The sequence below is a fragment of the Rhinoraja longicauda genome, chromosome 8, assembly GCF_053455715.1.
Source record: "Rhinoraja longicauda isolate Sanriku21f chromosome 8, sRhiLon1.1, whole genome shotgun sequence".
NCBI classification, from domain to species: domain Eukaryota; kingdom Metazoa; phylum Chordata; class Chondrichthyes; order Rajiformes; family Arhynchobatidae; genus Rhinoraja; species Rhinoraja longicauda.
This window is the reverse complement of record NC_135960.1, coordinates 44082996-44097970: the sequence shown is the minus strand read 5'-3', so window position 1 is coordinate 44097970 and position 14975 is coordinate 44082996. Positions and strand designations below refer to the sequence as shown.

At 44.3% G+C, this 14975-nt stretch overlaps 1 protein-coding gene across 2 annotated transcripts in view; it reads right to left on the bottom strand.

Annotated features, from left to right (window-relative positions):
- The window catches only part of cobll1b (cordon-bleu WH2 repeat protein-like 1b), a 98995-nt gene that overhangs the window by 37611 nt on the left and 46409 nt on the right, over positions 1-14975 (bottom strand). The window lies entirely within an intron of this gene.

Here is a 14975-nt window from a genome sequence, read left to right as displayed (position 1 = left end):
TTCACGAACCGAACAGTTCCAGGCATATTCGTCACCTAACATTATCCGTTTGCAAGCAAAGGTTTGTGTGTGTGCCATAACAACGTATTCCCAGGTGGTTCTTTGTGCAGCTTACCTTCCTTATTTGGTAACCTGAGTAGCCCAGGTGAGATCGGAACAGATAACCAAAGCAGGCTGGAAGGGATCTTAAAAAGGATTTGCCAGAGATAGGTAGACATGGATTAATCAAACCCATGGATTCAGCCAAGTGAACTGTCCTCTCATTAGCTAGAGTGTGGACCTGACCTCCCACCCACCTCACTGGAGATCTTTGGTCTATCTTTCATTGCACTTTGCTTTGCACTAAATGTTGTACTCCTTATCCCGTAACTGTACACAGTGGAGGGCTTGATTGCAATCATGTATAGTCTTTTGTTTGACTTGATAGCACACAAACAAAACATTTTCCTTGTACCTCGGTACACGAGACAAGACAAAACTAAACTGGATGCCTACTCACTGTGATTCTGGCCTCCAAACCTGCTGCAGCCAAAATATGCCTCACTCCCTTTCATGTAGAGTGGTGGGTGTATGGAATGAGCTGCCACAGGAAGCAGTTGAGGCAGGTACTATAACAGCATTTAAAAGACATTTGAACATGTACATGGACAGGAAAGGTTTTGAGAGATATGGCCCAAATACGGGCGTGTGGGACCAGTGTAGAAGGGGCATCTTGGTTGCAATGGATAAGTTGGCTGAATGGCCCATTTCTGTGCTGTATGACTATAGATGGGTAACATTTTGGGTCGAGACCCTTCTTCACATTGATCAGTCAGAAAGGTTCCACCCGAAACATCACTGTATGACTCGATGACTCTCATCCACAAATTAAACCCCATGTTTATTGTTAAACAATGTATGGTGCACTGTTGGCAAATCTGAAACCCCTTCCAAATGCCTGGATTAGGGAGTATTAGTTATAAGGAGAAATTGAACAGAGATTGTTTTCTCTGGAACGTTGGAGATTGTGGAGAGACCTGATAGATGTTTATAAAATTATGAAAGGCATAGAACCTTTCCCCCAGGGTGGAAATATCAGGAACTAGAGGACTTAGCTTTAAGGTGAGAGGGATGAACTTTAAAGAAGATGCGCGGGGGAAGTTGTGAGGTGTGTTCCGTTTTCTTTGACCCAAAGTCTTAGGCCGCGGCTGGGGCCTGGGTTGGCGCTATGGAGGCGGCCGGACAGGACCCGGTAGCGACAGTGGAGATGTTGCTGCGGCGGCCGATGATGACGCCAACCGACGGATGAGAACGGACACATGGAGTGGGGACGTCACTGCCGAGGAAGGAACAAAGGGGGAACCGGCATGGGGGGGGGGGGGAGAGAATTTGTAACTTCGTAAGCGCCCTTTATGGGCGACCATTTGCATACCTTGGTAAGGTATACAAGCAAAGAATCTCACTGTGATTTGTCACATGTGACAATAAAGTATTCAATTCAATTCAATCATCAAGCTGCATTACGACTTCCCGACTCTATTACTTAATGGCCAGACCAATGAAAGCAAACGTACTTTCTTTGCCTCTCTTTCGACTTTCAGAAATGTGGTTACCTGGTATTACTGAATATTAATTTATTGTACTGTTTATTATTTATTTGTGTGTTATTTTGTTAATGGGCCTGTAAAGATGCAGCAAGTAAGATTTTCACTGTACCTCTCGGTACATGTGATAATAAAGAACCATTGAACTTCGAGGTGGAAGGGTTGACACAATGTACATTGCAGAGACCTCTGTTTGTATTTGCTGGGAGTTCACTCCACATCCAATAACCGTGGGCCAAATGGGACTAGTTTAGATGGGACATCTTGGTTGAGAGAGACAAGTTGAGCCGAAGAGCTCTTTTCTGTGCTGTATGACTCTATATCTTCCCACTCAATACTGCACTCAACCCAACAACACAACAGAAGTGAGAGGATCTTACTTGCAGCAGCTTAACAGCCCCCTAAACACAACACACACAGGTAATACATAATAAACTATTCAAAAAATATCAACAAGTGAATAATCACAACAGGAGTGCAAAAAGCCATAGCCCCTCGTGCAATTAAGGACAGCCCATAGAGTTCATAGCTGAGGCTAATGTTGTGCAGTGTTCAAGAACTTTAGTTTACTTTAGTTTATTGTCACGTGTACTGAGTTAGTGAAAAATCTCTTTTGTGTGCGAACCAATCAGCGGAAAGACAACACATGATACCCATTGAGCCGCCCACAGTGTGCAGATGCATGATGGAGGAAATAATGTTCAGTGCAAGATAAAGTCAAGTAAAGTCCAATTAAAGATAGACGGAGGACCTCCAATGAGGTCGATAGTGGCTCTTTAGTTAATCAGAGGGTGATATCAGCCTGATGGTTTGTTGGGAAGAAGCTGTTCCTGAACCAGGTGGTCATGGTCTTCAGACTCTACCTTCTTCCCGATGATAAAAGGCACATCGCTTCAATGGTCACAGGAAATGCTACTGGAAATGAGGCACAGTAATTTGCAATCTCAACCTTTGCACCAGGATAGCAATTTAGAAAATTCCACAGACTTCAAACAAACCGCTACATCCAATCAGTGAGGAAAGCTAAAATCAGCACTATTTTGAACCATATCTATTAAAGTATTATCTTTTGCCTTGCCAGACGATATCAAATGGTCGTCTATAAGCCAACCTTTGATGCACAATTGGTATTATTAGTGTTGCAAGGCAAGGCATGCCTTCCATCACAAGAAAAAGAACTCAAATTTCACTGTACTTGAATTGGTACATGTGACAATAAACTGACCTTGAAACCTTGAAACACCCCTCTCTTTCCTTGAAGCCAAGTTTAGACTTTAAAGATACAGCACGGAAACTATCCCTTCGGCCCACCAAGTCTTCGTCTACCAGCGATCACCCCATACACTAGCATCATCCTACACACTAGGGACAATTTACAATATTTCCCGAAGTTCATTAGCCTACAAACCTTTAGAGTGTGAAAGCAAACCGGACCACCCAGGAAAAAACTCATGCAGTCACAAGACAATACAATACAATATATCTTTATTGTCATTGTACAGGGGTACAACGAGATTGGGAATGCGCCTCCCATACGATGCAATAAATTAATTAGCTAGTCAGTATTAATTTAAACAACCCAATGAAATAAATTAGAACAGTTTTAAAACTAAATAAAGTTCAAGTAGATCTGTGCCGGTTCACTGTGTGATGTGACCATCCGGCTCAGCAGGACCGGTTCATAGCAGCTATGGCCCTGGGGATGAAGCTGTTCCTGAGTCTGGAGGTGCGGGCGTAGAAGGCCCTGTATCATCTGCCCGATGGTAGAAGTTCGAACAGACTGTTGCAGGGGTGTGAAGAGTCTTTGTGGATGCTGGTGGCTTTTCTGAGGCATCGTGTGTTGTAGATGCCCTCCAAGTCTGGTAGCTGTGTTCCGATGGTCCCCTGAGCTCTATGGACTACCCGCTGAAGAGCATTCCTCTCTGCCTCCGTGCAGCTGAGGTACCACACAGGGATGCCATGTGTTAGGATGCTCTCTATGGTGCAGCGATAGAATGTCATCAGCAGCTGTTGGGGTAGACCAGACTTTTTCAGTGTTCTTAGGAGAACAGTCGTTGCTGTGCCTTCTTGACCAACGCAGCAGTGTTATTGGACCATGTTAGGTCCTCCGAAATGTGAGTGCCCAGAAACTTGAAGCTGGACACTCTCTCCACACTGTCCCTGTTGACAAAGATCGGGGCGTATTCCCCGTTATGTGACCTACGGAAGTTGATGATCAGCTCCTTGGTCTTGGTGGTATTTAGGGACAGGAGAACAAAAAAAACTCAATAATGACAGCACCCATAGTCAGGATCGAACCCAGGACTCTGGCACTGTGAGGCAGCAAATCTACCGCTCACCACTATGCTGCCCCTTGTGGGAATCATCACTGCAATTTTACAGCACTCCGATTGCTTTAACCTTTATACAAAGCTGAAGATAATTATTTTGTAAGAGTTTAGAAATACAACGTGGAAATACAACGGCACGGTGGCGCAGCGGTAGTTGCTGCCTTACAGCGAATGCAGCACCGGAGACTCAGGTTCGATCCTGACTACAGGCAGCGTCTGTACGGAGTTTGTACGTTCTCCCCGTGACCTGCATGGATTTTCTCTGAGATCTTCGGTTTCCTCCCACACTCCAAAGACGTACAGGTATGTTGGTTAATTGACTGGGTAAATGTAAAAAAATGTCCCTAGTGTGTGTAGGATAGTGTTAATGTGCGGGGATCGCTGGGTGGCGCGGACTCGGTGGGCCGAAGGGCCTGTTTCCGCGCAGTATCTTTAAATCTAAAAAAAATCTAAAATGAAATAAACCCTTTGGCCCACTGAGTCAACATCAACCATCGATCACCCATTCACTAGTTTTATGTTATCCCAGTTTTGCATCCCACACTAGGGGCAATTTACAGAAGCCAATCAACCTACAATCCTGCACGTGTTTGGAATAATTTGCAAATAAACACGGAGGCATCACCGCACAGAGGAAGATGATCTACACTTCCCGCTGCCTCGGCAAGGCCACCAGCATAATCAATGACCAGTCTCATTGGGTCATGCCCCCATTGCTCCTCTCCCATCAGGCAAGAGGTACAGAAGTGGTAAAATGCACATCTCCAGATTCAGGGACAGTTTCTTCACAGATCTTATCAGACGACTGAACCATCCTATCACCGGCTGTTTCTGTGCTGTACTGTTTTATGTTCTTATTTAGTTCCTAGCCAACTACCTGGCATTATCAAGTTATGATTACTTGTAATATTACTTTAAAAAATATATATCCTTTGAGTTGGCCATGTGATTTCAATGTATTGCCAGCGTGAGGCATCTGGAATGTAGGCATGAAAACAGTGTGATTTATTCATATTCATAACCATAACTGAACCATTCGCATGTCAAAACAAAGAGAGCATTATGTACTCCCATACATACTGGGCATTGCAACCTCTGTGAATAGCATGAGTTAAACCAAGAAATATTACTCCAGCACATGGCAATGTCTTAGTCATGACATTGGATTGTTCCTTTCTGTAAAGACATTGTTTAAAGCTCTCATCTACACATGCAATCACAACATAATTCCACTGGGCATAGGAACAGCTAATATTCGGAGCGCTAAAAGTCACAAGGTCATTTTGAATTCAAATTGTTAGAGCCACTACGTAAGGACAGGAAAGGAGGAATTTCCCACATACTTTTTATTCATTTGTTGACTTTACCACTGGGAATGCTTGTTATTATTAGCAATGTTATGAATGTTTCCATCTGCGCAGCAGGCCCTTTGGCCCAGTTTGTCTATGCCAACAAAGATGCCCCATCTAGGCCTGTGTTTGACTCAACAGCGCAGAAAAAGGCCCTTCTGCCCAACTTGCCCATGTCAACCAGAATGCCCCATCTGCATGTCTCATCCACCCACTTTTGGCCCATATCTTTCAAAATCTTTCCAATCCATGTCCCTGTCCAGTGTCTTCGTTATAGTACCTGCCTCAACTACCTGCTGACAGAGGAGTCCAGGTGCACTGGAACGGTGCACCTCGGCCGCCGAGGGGTCGAGAGAGCAGCCCAGAAGTTCAGCCTCAGAGGTCGACTATGGGAACGGATCTGCCGGCTCCGGCTGGGCCGGAGTTCCAGAGCCCTGGCCTCAGGATGGCAAATTCAACCCACCGATCGGCCATGGAAGTCCCAATGAGGTCGAGATTGGCCGCCTCACCCAGACTTGGCGCCATATTTTGGGGGGGACTTCCGGGGGTGATTTCAAGTGCCCTCTTGTAATTAGAGGAGGTGCCAGACCAACAGTTGACAGAAAACCAGTGGTGCATCTGTGTACGGATGTGTGTATGTGTGTGAGGAAGGTAAGCGGTCAGTGTCCCATTCAGCACCTCCACATCTGAGCATTCCTAAAGTTTGAGTCTAGTTTGAGTCTAGTTTGAGTTTAGTTTATGGTCATGTGTACCGAGGTACAGTGAAAAGCTTTTGTTGTGTGCTCACCAATCAGTGGAAAGACAATACATGATTAGCATTGAGCCATCCACAGTGTGCAGATACATGATAAAGGGAATAACGTGAATAACGTTTAGTGCAAGATAAAGTCTGATCAAAGACAGTCCGTGGGTCTCCACTGAGGTAGATGGTAGGTCAGGATGGTAGTTTCTCTAGTAGTTGGCAGGGTACTTCAGTTGCCTGATAACAGCTGGGAAGAAACTGTCCCTTACACCTGTCCTTACAGCTAACACAAGTATTTTTTTTAAGTCATCCTATTTTGTATGGAAAACAAAGATTCTGGAATTACAATAGTGCAGTGCTCACCACACCCTTTTCCCCCAAAAGGGAACGGCAAATCGCAAACAATACAACTGCTAACATTGTCCTTCTGACAAATCTCCCTCTCATGGAAGCAGATCAATGAAGTATTAAAAATAGAATATAACTCACAATCAGCATTCATGGGGAAACAGCCACTTCCTTGACATCTGCAATCTTAATTCTTTGGACCAGAAGGTAGAATATAGAACAGTACAGGGGAGGTAGGTCGTTGAGGAAGGTACTATTGCAATGTTTAAGAGAAATTTGGACAAGTACAGGGATAGGATTGATTTAGAGGGATATGGGCCAAACGCAGGCAGGTGGGACTAGTGTGGATGGGGCATGTTGGTCGGTGTGGGCAAGTTGGGCCAAAGAACCGGTTTCCACACTGTATACCACTATGACAGTAACAGGCACTTTGGCCCGCAAATTTTGGCCCAAATATGATGCCAAAGTAAAATCTCATTTGCCTACACGTGACCCATATCCCTCCATTCCCTGCATATCCAAGTGCTTACCTAAAAGCCTCTTAAACACCACTATCATGTCTGCCTCAATCACCACCGGTGGCAGAGTGTTTCAGGCACCCACACTATTCTTTTTGTGAAGAAAACCTGCCCCACACATCTCTGTTAAAATTTGCCCCTGGGATAAATGGACTCCATGCATTTACCCTATCACTCCCCCTCATGGTTTTATACCCCTCTATAATATCACCCCTCAACCTCCTGCACTGCAAGGAAAAGAGTCCCAGCCTGCCTAACCTCTCCCTATAGCTCAGGCCCTCGAGTCCTCACCACATCCCCGTAAATCTTCTCTGCACTCTTTCCAGCCTAATGGCATCTTTCCTGTTTGTACTGCAACAGGTTCCACAGCACAAGTCGTGGGGTTTTCCCCCGATGCCTTTCTCGGCCTCCGACTTCCTCGGTGCCTAATGTCAGAACCTTGTCAGGAACAGGCACAGTGGCATAGCAGTAGAGTTGCTGTCCCACAGCGCCAGAGACCCTGGTTCAATCCTGATCTCAGGTGTTGTCTGTACAGAGTTAGTACGTTCTCCCCGTGTCCACTTGGATCTTCCCCATGTGCTCCAATTTCTTCCCACACTCTAAAGATGTACAGGTTTGTGGATTAATTGGATATGGTAAAGCTTGTAAATTGTCCCAAGTGTGTAGGATAGTGCTAGTGTACGGGGATCACTGGTTGGCGATTAGCACCTCCTTATAAATTAGTTATTCTGCAGACAGGAAATGTCATTAATTACAGAATACCAAAGGCTATAATAATTAAAGGGTAAAAATTATTAATAGCATCACACCCATTTAACGATGTTACTAGCTTCTGAATCTTTCTGTCCTTTCTATCATTTCTTTAAAGATACAGCATGGAAACCGGCCCTTCGGCCCAACATGTCCACACCGACCATCGATCACCCGTTCACACTAGTTCTATGTTATCCAACTTTCTCGTCCACTCCCGACACACCAGGTGCAATTTACAGAGGGCCAATTAACCTACAAACCCGCATGTCTTTGGGATGTGGGAGGAAACCGGAGCACCTGGAGAAAACCCACGCAGTCACCCTCAATTTCTAGCGCCAGATGCAAATTGTCCTGTAGCCCCAGAAATAATTAAGCATGGCTTTGCACTGAATTTTGCTTGTGTGATTATGAAGTCGTAATAAACTAAAATCAACAATGCACATCGACTTTATCAAACTTTGAGGAGTTAAAAGAAAAAGCTCTGAAATGTTGTTAGTGTTTCACAATGCAATAAATTAACCTCCTTCAACCCGGGCCAAATGGCAACAGACCGATTGATACAGTGAGCCGCACCGGCTTACACATCAATAACTGGATCACCGACTTTCATACCAAGTCGGGACATGTCCCGCACTGGGAACATTGCTTGTTCATGTCATTAATCTGGAACAAGTGAAACTTAAATCTTAGTTACAGTCGGCCATTGTCTAATAACAAAGGGAGTATTATAAATTAATCGAGAGTGATCCGATGGAGATGTACAAAATCAGGGCCTTTCTTTCGGTCTCAAGTGGTCTGCCGAGGCCTATGGGATCTCCTGGTTGCTAACCGTTTTAACTCCCCTTCCCATTCTCACACTGACCTTTCTGTCCTGGGCCTCCTCCGCTGTCAGAGTGAGGCCACACACAAGCTGGAGGAACAGCACCTCAAATTCCACTTGGGCAGCTTACAACCTAACGGTATAAACATTGAATTCTCCAAATGTAATAAAAAAGGAATTGCTGATGCTGGTTGAAAGCAAAGATAGACACAAAGTGCGGACTGATAACATGGATAGGCAATGTTTCAGATCGGGGCCTTTCTTCAGACTGATTGTGGAAGGGGTGGGGGGGGTGTACAGTTTCTACAGAAATTCATTCAAACATTCATTATTATTCATCATGAAGCAGCTGGATTGCCAAAGCTGGTGGGAAGACCAGTAGCAACATGTCAAATCCCACAAGTATTTATAAATAGTGCACAGATTTGAGGCAGACGGAGAACTTCCGTGGACTGCTTCTGCCAGGCACTGTTTTTTTGTGGGTTCAAAGTCACTTGAGAAAAGAACAACAACTTTAAAATAAAACTTAAAACAAAACTGCACATGCGGTTTCAACATGATAGATTTTAAATAGCAATAGTACACAGTCTGTGAAATATGTGTAATAGATTTTGTGCTTTAAACTGCACCCATGTCCACACCCCTCCATTCCCTGCATATCCATGTGCCTATCTATCCTGTATCATGACTTCCTGACTCTTATACTCAATGCCGTACCATCTTCCTCTTCACCACTTAGTCTACTTGTGTGGCCATTTTCAGGGAGTTATGGACTTAGACCACAAGATCCGTCTGTACATTAATGCTATTATGGGAGTGGGGTGGAGGTAGATACAACCGTGGCATATCAAAGGGTTTTAACCCACTTAAAAGCCACTGTTGTATCCGCCTTCACCAGCTACCATACCTACCATCCACTGCGTTAAAAACACTTGTTTCAGTGCTGCACAGCTCTGCAACTCTATTCCATCAATGAATTTAGACGTGAAAGGTTTTTTTAAATGACCATGAGGTTGGTTGGAAGATTGTGAGGGAGAACATGGTTAGCTTGTGGGAGGAGGGTTCAGTGGGGTAGTGGCAACAGGTAAGAGGCCGTTTCTGAACCCGGTGATAAAGAACAGGTTCTTCCCCTCTGTTGTTGGACTTCTGAATGGCCTTCAATAAGCTCGGGTACTATCTGATTCACCTCCACCCCATTGACGTCATTGGACTAGTGTGTAGGGAGTGGATGAGAAAGTGGGATAACATTTTAACTGGGATTACTTTTAATTGATTTCCAAGATGGCACCCAGCCCAGGTGAATCTATTTGTGCTAGTCATAGAAGTGGATCTGCAATCATGCATTATAATCACTCATCTCTTTTAAATCTCTACTCCCACTGTAACATTTCTTATTTCAACTATGCTATTCATGTTATTCCCTCTACCATGTATCGACACTGTGAATGGCTTGATTGTAATCATGTACAGGTGCCCCTCAGCTTACGATGGGGTTCCGTTCTGAGAAACCCATCGCAAATCGAAAATATTGTACATCGAAATGCATTTAATATACCCGATCACGTGGCCGGAAGCGAGCGGCGGATTGCTATGGGTCGCTGCCGCCTGCACCATCGCAAAGTCAAAATATCGTAAGTTGAAGCATCGTAAGCTAGGGAGCTTTCTGCTGATGGGATAGCACGCAACAAATGCTTTTAACTGTACCTCGGTACACGTAACAATAAATAAACTAAACTCAACAGCCTGTGAACAGCAGTTAGCCAATTCAGAAGCTCTATGGTTACATATTTCTACACAGACAGTCTGGACTCCCTGACTCCGATGTAAGAGAATATCTGCACTTCCCACAAAACATGGCTGATTGTGTCATCCTGTTTAAACTTCACTCTCTCTCTACAGTTGCATACTCAGCAACCCCCCCTCCCCCTTCTCTACCCTGAGCCCCACCTGGACACAGCCAATTCTCCCACTATCCCCCCCCCCCCCCCCCCCCCCACCCGCTCGGTCCCCTTCAACCGATATCCCTCCCTCCGGCTTTACATTTCACTCCTCTCCTTATCTGACACCCTTTTGTTTACTTTTCACCTCTAGCCTTTGTCACTTATTCCACCCATCTGTCAATCACCCTTGTCCCTCACCTGTATCGATCTATCACTTGTGTAGGAAGAAACTGCAGATACTGGTTTATTCCATAGACACAAAATGCTGGAGTAACACAATGGGTCAGGCAGCATCTACACATCCCACCTGCCTGCATTTGGTCCATATCCCTCTAAACATATCCTATTGATGTACTTGTGTAAATGTTCCTTAAACGTTGTGATAGTACCTGCTTCAACTATCTCCTCTGGCAGCTCGTTCCATACATCCACCATCCTTTGAGTGAAAACCCTTTTGTACCCTTTAACATACCCCGTTTATATGTAATGTCAGTAGTTCTTGCCCATGACATTTTCAAATGTTTAAAGGAAAAAAATGCGGACAACCAAGTAAATGTGACATTAACTGCCACAAATAAAACATGCCATGGTACTTTAAATGTGCTTTAATCACATCACAAGCTTTAGTATGCGGTCTGCATATCATGTGTAGCGATCAGCTATAATAACTATGTAGAAACAAGGTGCTGCTGATACTGGTTTACACAAAAGGGCGCTACATTGCTGGAGTAACTCAGCGGGTCAGGCAGCATCTCTGGAGAACAAGGATGGGTGACGTTTCACAGAGTGCTGGAGTAACTCAGCAGGTCAAGCAGCATCTCTGGAGAACAAGCATGGGTGACGTTTCCGATCGGGATCCTAGTTTAGACTCAATGAAGAAACTTTTACAAATTTGGACTCGGCTCTGAAGAAGGGTGCCGACCTGAAACGTCACCTCTCCATGTCTGCCAGAGATGCTGCCTGACCTGCTGAGATACAGTAACTAAATATAAATGTGCCTTCTTTTGTTAAACGTATACAAATGGCGGCAGAGTGCGCAGCGGCAGAGTTGCAGCCTTACAGCGCCGAAGACCTGGGTTCGATTCTGACTACGGGTACTGTCTGTATGGAGTTTGCACGTTCTCCCTGTGACCATGTAGGTTTTCTCCAAGTGCTCCGGTTTCGTCACACATTCCAAAGATGTACAAATTTGTAAGTTAATTGGCTTTGGTCAAATTGTAAATTGTCCCAAGTGTATAGGATAGTGCTAGTGTACGGGGTGATCACGGGACAGCACAGACTCAATGGACCAAAGGGCCTGTTTCCGTGCTTTATCTAAAGTCGAATTGTAATGTCAGGATTAGTCTTACAGCAATCAGAGAGAGGCTAAACACAAATGTGCCCTTTTCGTTAAACATATAAGTTTGTTTAGTTTAGTTTAGAGATACAGCATGGAAATCGATGACCCGTTCTCACTAGTTCAATGTTATCGCACGTTCTCATCCATTCTCTACACACTAGGGGAAATTTACAGAGGGCAATTAACTTACAAACCCTCACGTCTTTGGGACATGGGCGGGAACAGGAACACCTGGAGGAAACTCAGGTTATGTCAGGATTAGTCATATAGCAATCAAGTAGTTACTAAATGCACACTTAGAAACAAGAAGCTTCAAATGCACAAAAGGACACAAAGTGCTGGAGTAACTCAGCGGGTCAGGCATCATCTCTGGAGAACATGAATACGTGACGTTTCGGGTGGAGAACCTTCTTCAGGCTCAAGGTTTGGGAGTCTGAAGAAACATCACCCATCCATGTTCTCCAGACATGCTGCCTGACCCACTGAGTTACTCCAGCACTTTATGTCCTTTTAAAAGCAGATATACCTATTTTATTAAACTTATGTCTGTTATGTCAGGATTAGTCACATAGCAATCAGATACAGTAACAAAATACAAATGTGTTTTTTTTACTAAGTGTATCACCATTGTTGAAAAACCCACACCCTGTAATTCAGTCAGAAGAAGGGTCCCGAAGAAGGGAACATCACCTTTCCACGTTCTCTAGAGATGCTGCCTGACCCACTGTTACTCCAGTCCTTTTTTGTAAATTAGTATCTGCAGTTCCTTATTTCCATTAATTAACACTGGCCATTTATTTCTCCAGTTTTATTCACTCTTATAACACTTTAGTAGCCTGCTAATGTTGCAGTCTTATAGGCAAAGATATTGCTCTAAAAGTTTCGTTTACTTTAGTTTAGCTTAGAGATACAGTGTAGAAACAGGCCCTTTTGCCCACCAAGTCCACGCCGACCAGCCGACCACCCCATAAGCTCGAACGGTCCTACACACAAGGGACAATTTACAACTTTACCAAAGCCAATTAATCTACAAACCTGTACGTCTTTGGAGTCTGGGAGGAAACAGGAGCACCCAGAGAAACCCCACATTGTCACAGAGAGAACGTACAAACTCTGTACAGGAAACTTGTCCCGCACTTCCCCTGTAAACTTTGCCCCTCTCATCGGGATATTATCTCCAGCACCTTCAAGGTCGGCTGCAGCCCCCCCCCCCCCCCCCCGGGACACGGGCGGGCGGGCGAGGAGAGGGACGTCGGGTCATGGGCCTGCAGGCTTCCTGGATCAGGGGCATTCTAGGACTTCCAACATTGGACTGTGTGTGTTTTCTGCTTTAAAAAAAATATTAATGGCGCCAAATTGTGGCGACTGCGTTTGTGGTCATGCAAAAGAATTTCACTGTGCTGTGCATATGTGACAATAAAGAAACATGGAACCATTAATGCCTTATAGCATTTGATACTTTAATCCTGGGATAAAGGTTGTGACTGCCTACCCTACCCTATCCATGCCTCTCATGCTGAAGCAACAGCCAGGCCCAGGATTGAACCGGTGACTGACCTGGTGAGCCAGCGGCTCGAACTGCTGCACTACAGTGCCACCCAATAATACTGTTCTGAAGTTTAGTTTAGTTTAGAGATACAGCGCGGAAACAGGCCCTTCAGACTACCGAGTCCATGCCGACCAGCGATCCCCGCACATTAACACTATCCTACACACACACTCGGGATAATTTACAAATTTACCAAAGCTAATTAGCCTATAAACCTGTGTGCCTTTGGAGTGTGGGAGGAAACCGGAGCACACAAAGAAAACCCACGTAGGTCAGGCGGAGAACGTACAAACTCTGTATAGACAACACACGTAGTCAGTATCGAACCATGGTCTCCAGTGCTGATAGGCAGCAACTGTACTGCTGCATCACCGTGCCGCCCTGTTAGAGTTATAGTATATTTCCTGTCTCTATATATAGTTCATGTCTGAGTGAACAACATGAGCCAGGTGTGCCATCTGGTTTCAACAATAACCAAAATGGAGAAACAACACACTTCATTGCAAATCTTTCATGTAATCTTTCATTCATTACTACCCTTCCTTCCTAATCAGCGCAGCTTACGACCGAACCAGTCGGAGAACAGTTTCAATTTCAACTTTTTCTACCTTGACCGCTCATCATACTTGCCCGTTAAACGGCAGCACGACAAACAAACTCTGCGTCTCAGTAGGGAACCAGCAAGCATCAAAGCTGCCCTGTCAGAACAGTCCAACAGTCTCGAGGGAAACCAGCAATCTCAAAACGCAAATACATCGCTGAACAGAGACATCACCCAGCACGGTCACACCCAAATTGACTTAAAATAAAGTGAGCTGGCTGGAAAAGATAACGATATCTATGATTCACTTGGCTGTAAGAATTCGACTAAATTACTTAAAAGCTCACCACTGTGGTAGAGATATAGGGCATAGCAATGCACGATGATTTGTAAATCCGAGAGATAAATTAAAAGTAAGTCTAAAGACCAACTTCAAGCGACAATAATTAATTTCAGGCCATCTGCAGCCTTAAAAACATTTTTGAAAAAGTTTCTCGTTATTTACACATTTCAAATCTTTCTCAGTCATTTTTAGCAATCCACCTCTTCTAATTCTACCTTCACCACCTCTGCTCTGCCCAACCCACCCACAGCAACTCACCAAAGGAAGTTTAAATAAATACATACGGATAGTTCAGATTCTTTATAGAAAACCTTCTTTGCATGAAAGCTTTCACACAAGGCAAGACGGAATTACTGCACTGACAATGTCAAGAGTGCTTAATTGTCCTATGGAACAATGAAATTCTTACTTGCAGCAGCTTACAGACCCGTAAACACAATACTCACAGATAAATATACAATCATTTATAAAAATATAATAAATAGTGCAAAAACCAAAGTCTTTGGCACAATCAGACAGTCTTGTGAAGTTAATAGTTGCTGAGGTTAGTGTTTTGCAGTGTTCAAGAGCCTGATGGTTGTTGGGAAGAAGCTATTTTTGATCCTGGAGGTCACGGTTTTTAGGCGATGGTAGCAGCGAGATGAAAGGGTGATCAGCATAATGTATACTACAATTAGTGACTGGAGAAGTCTTATAGGCAAAGATATTGATCTAAAAGTTTATATATCGGTGTTTGCTTAATAAATGTACCAACTAGCTTACAGTTATTGATGCACAATGACGTAAATTCAGTTTTACCTTTGTTTTAAAAAGTTTTAAC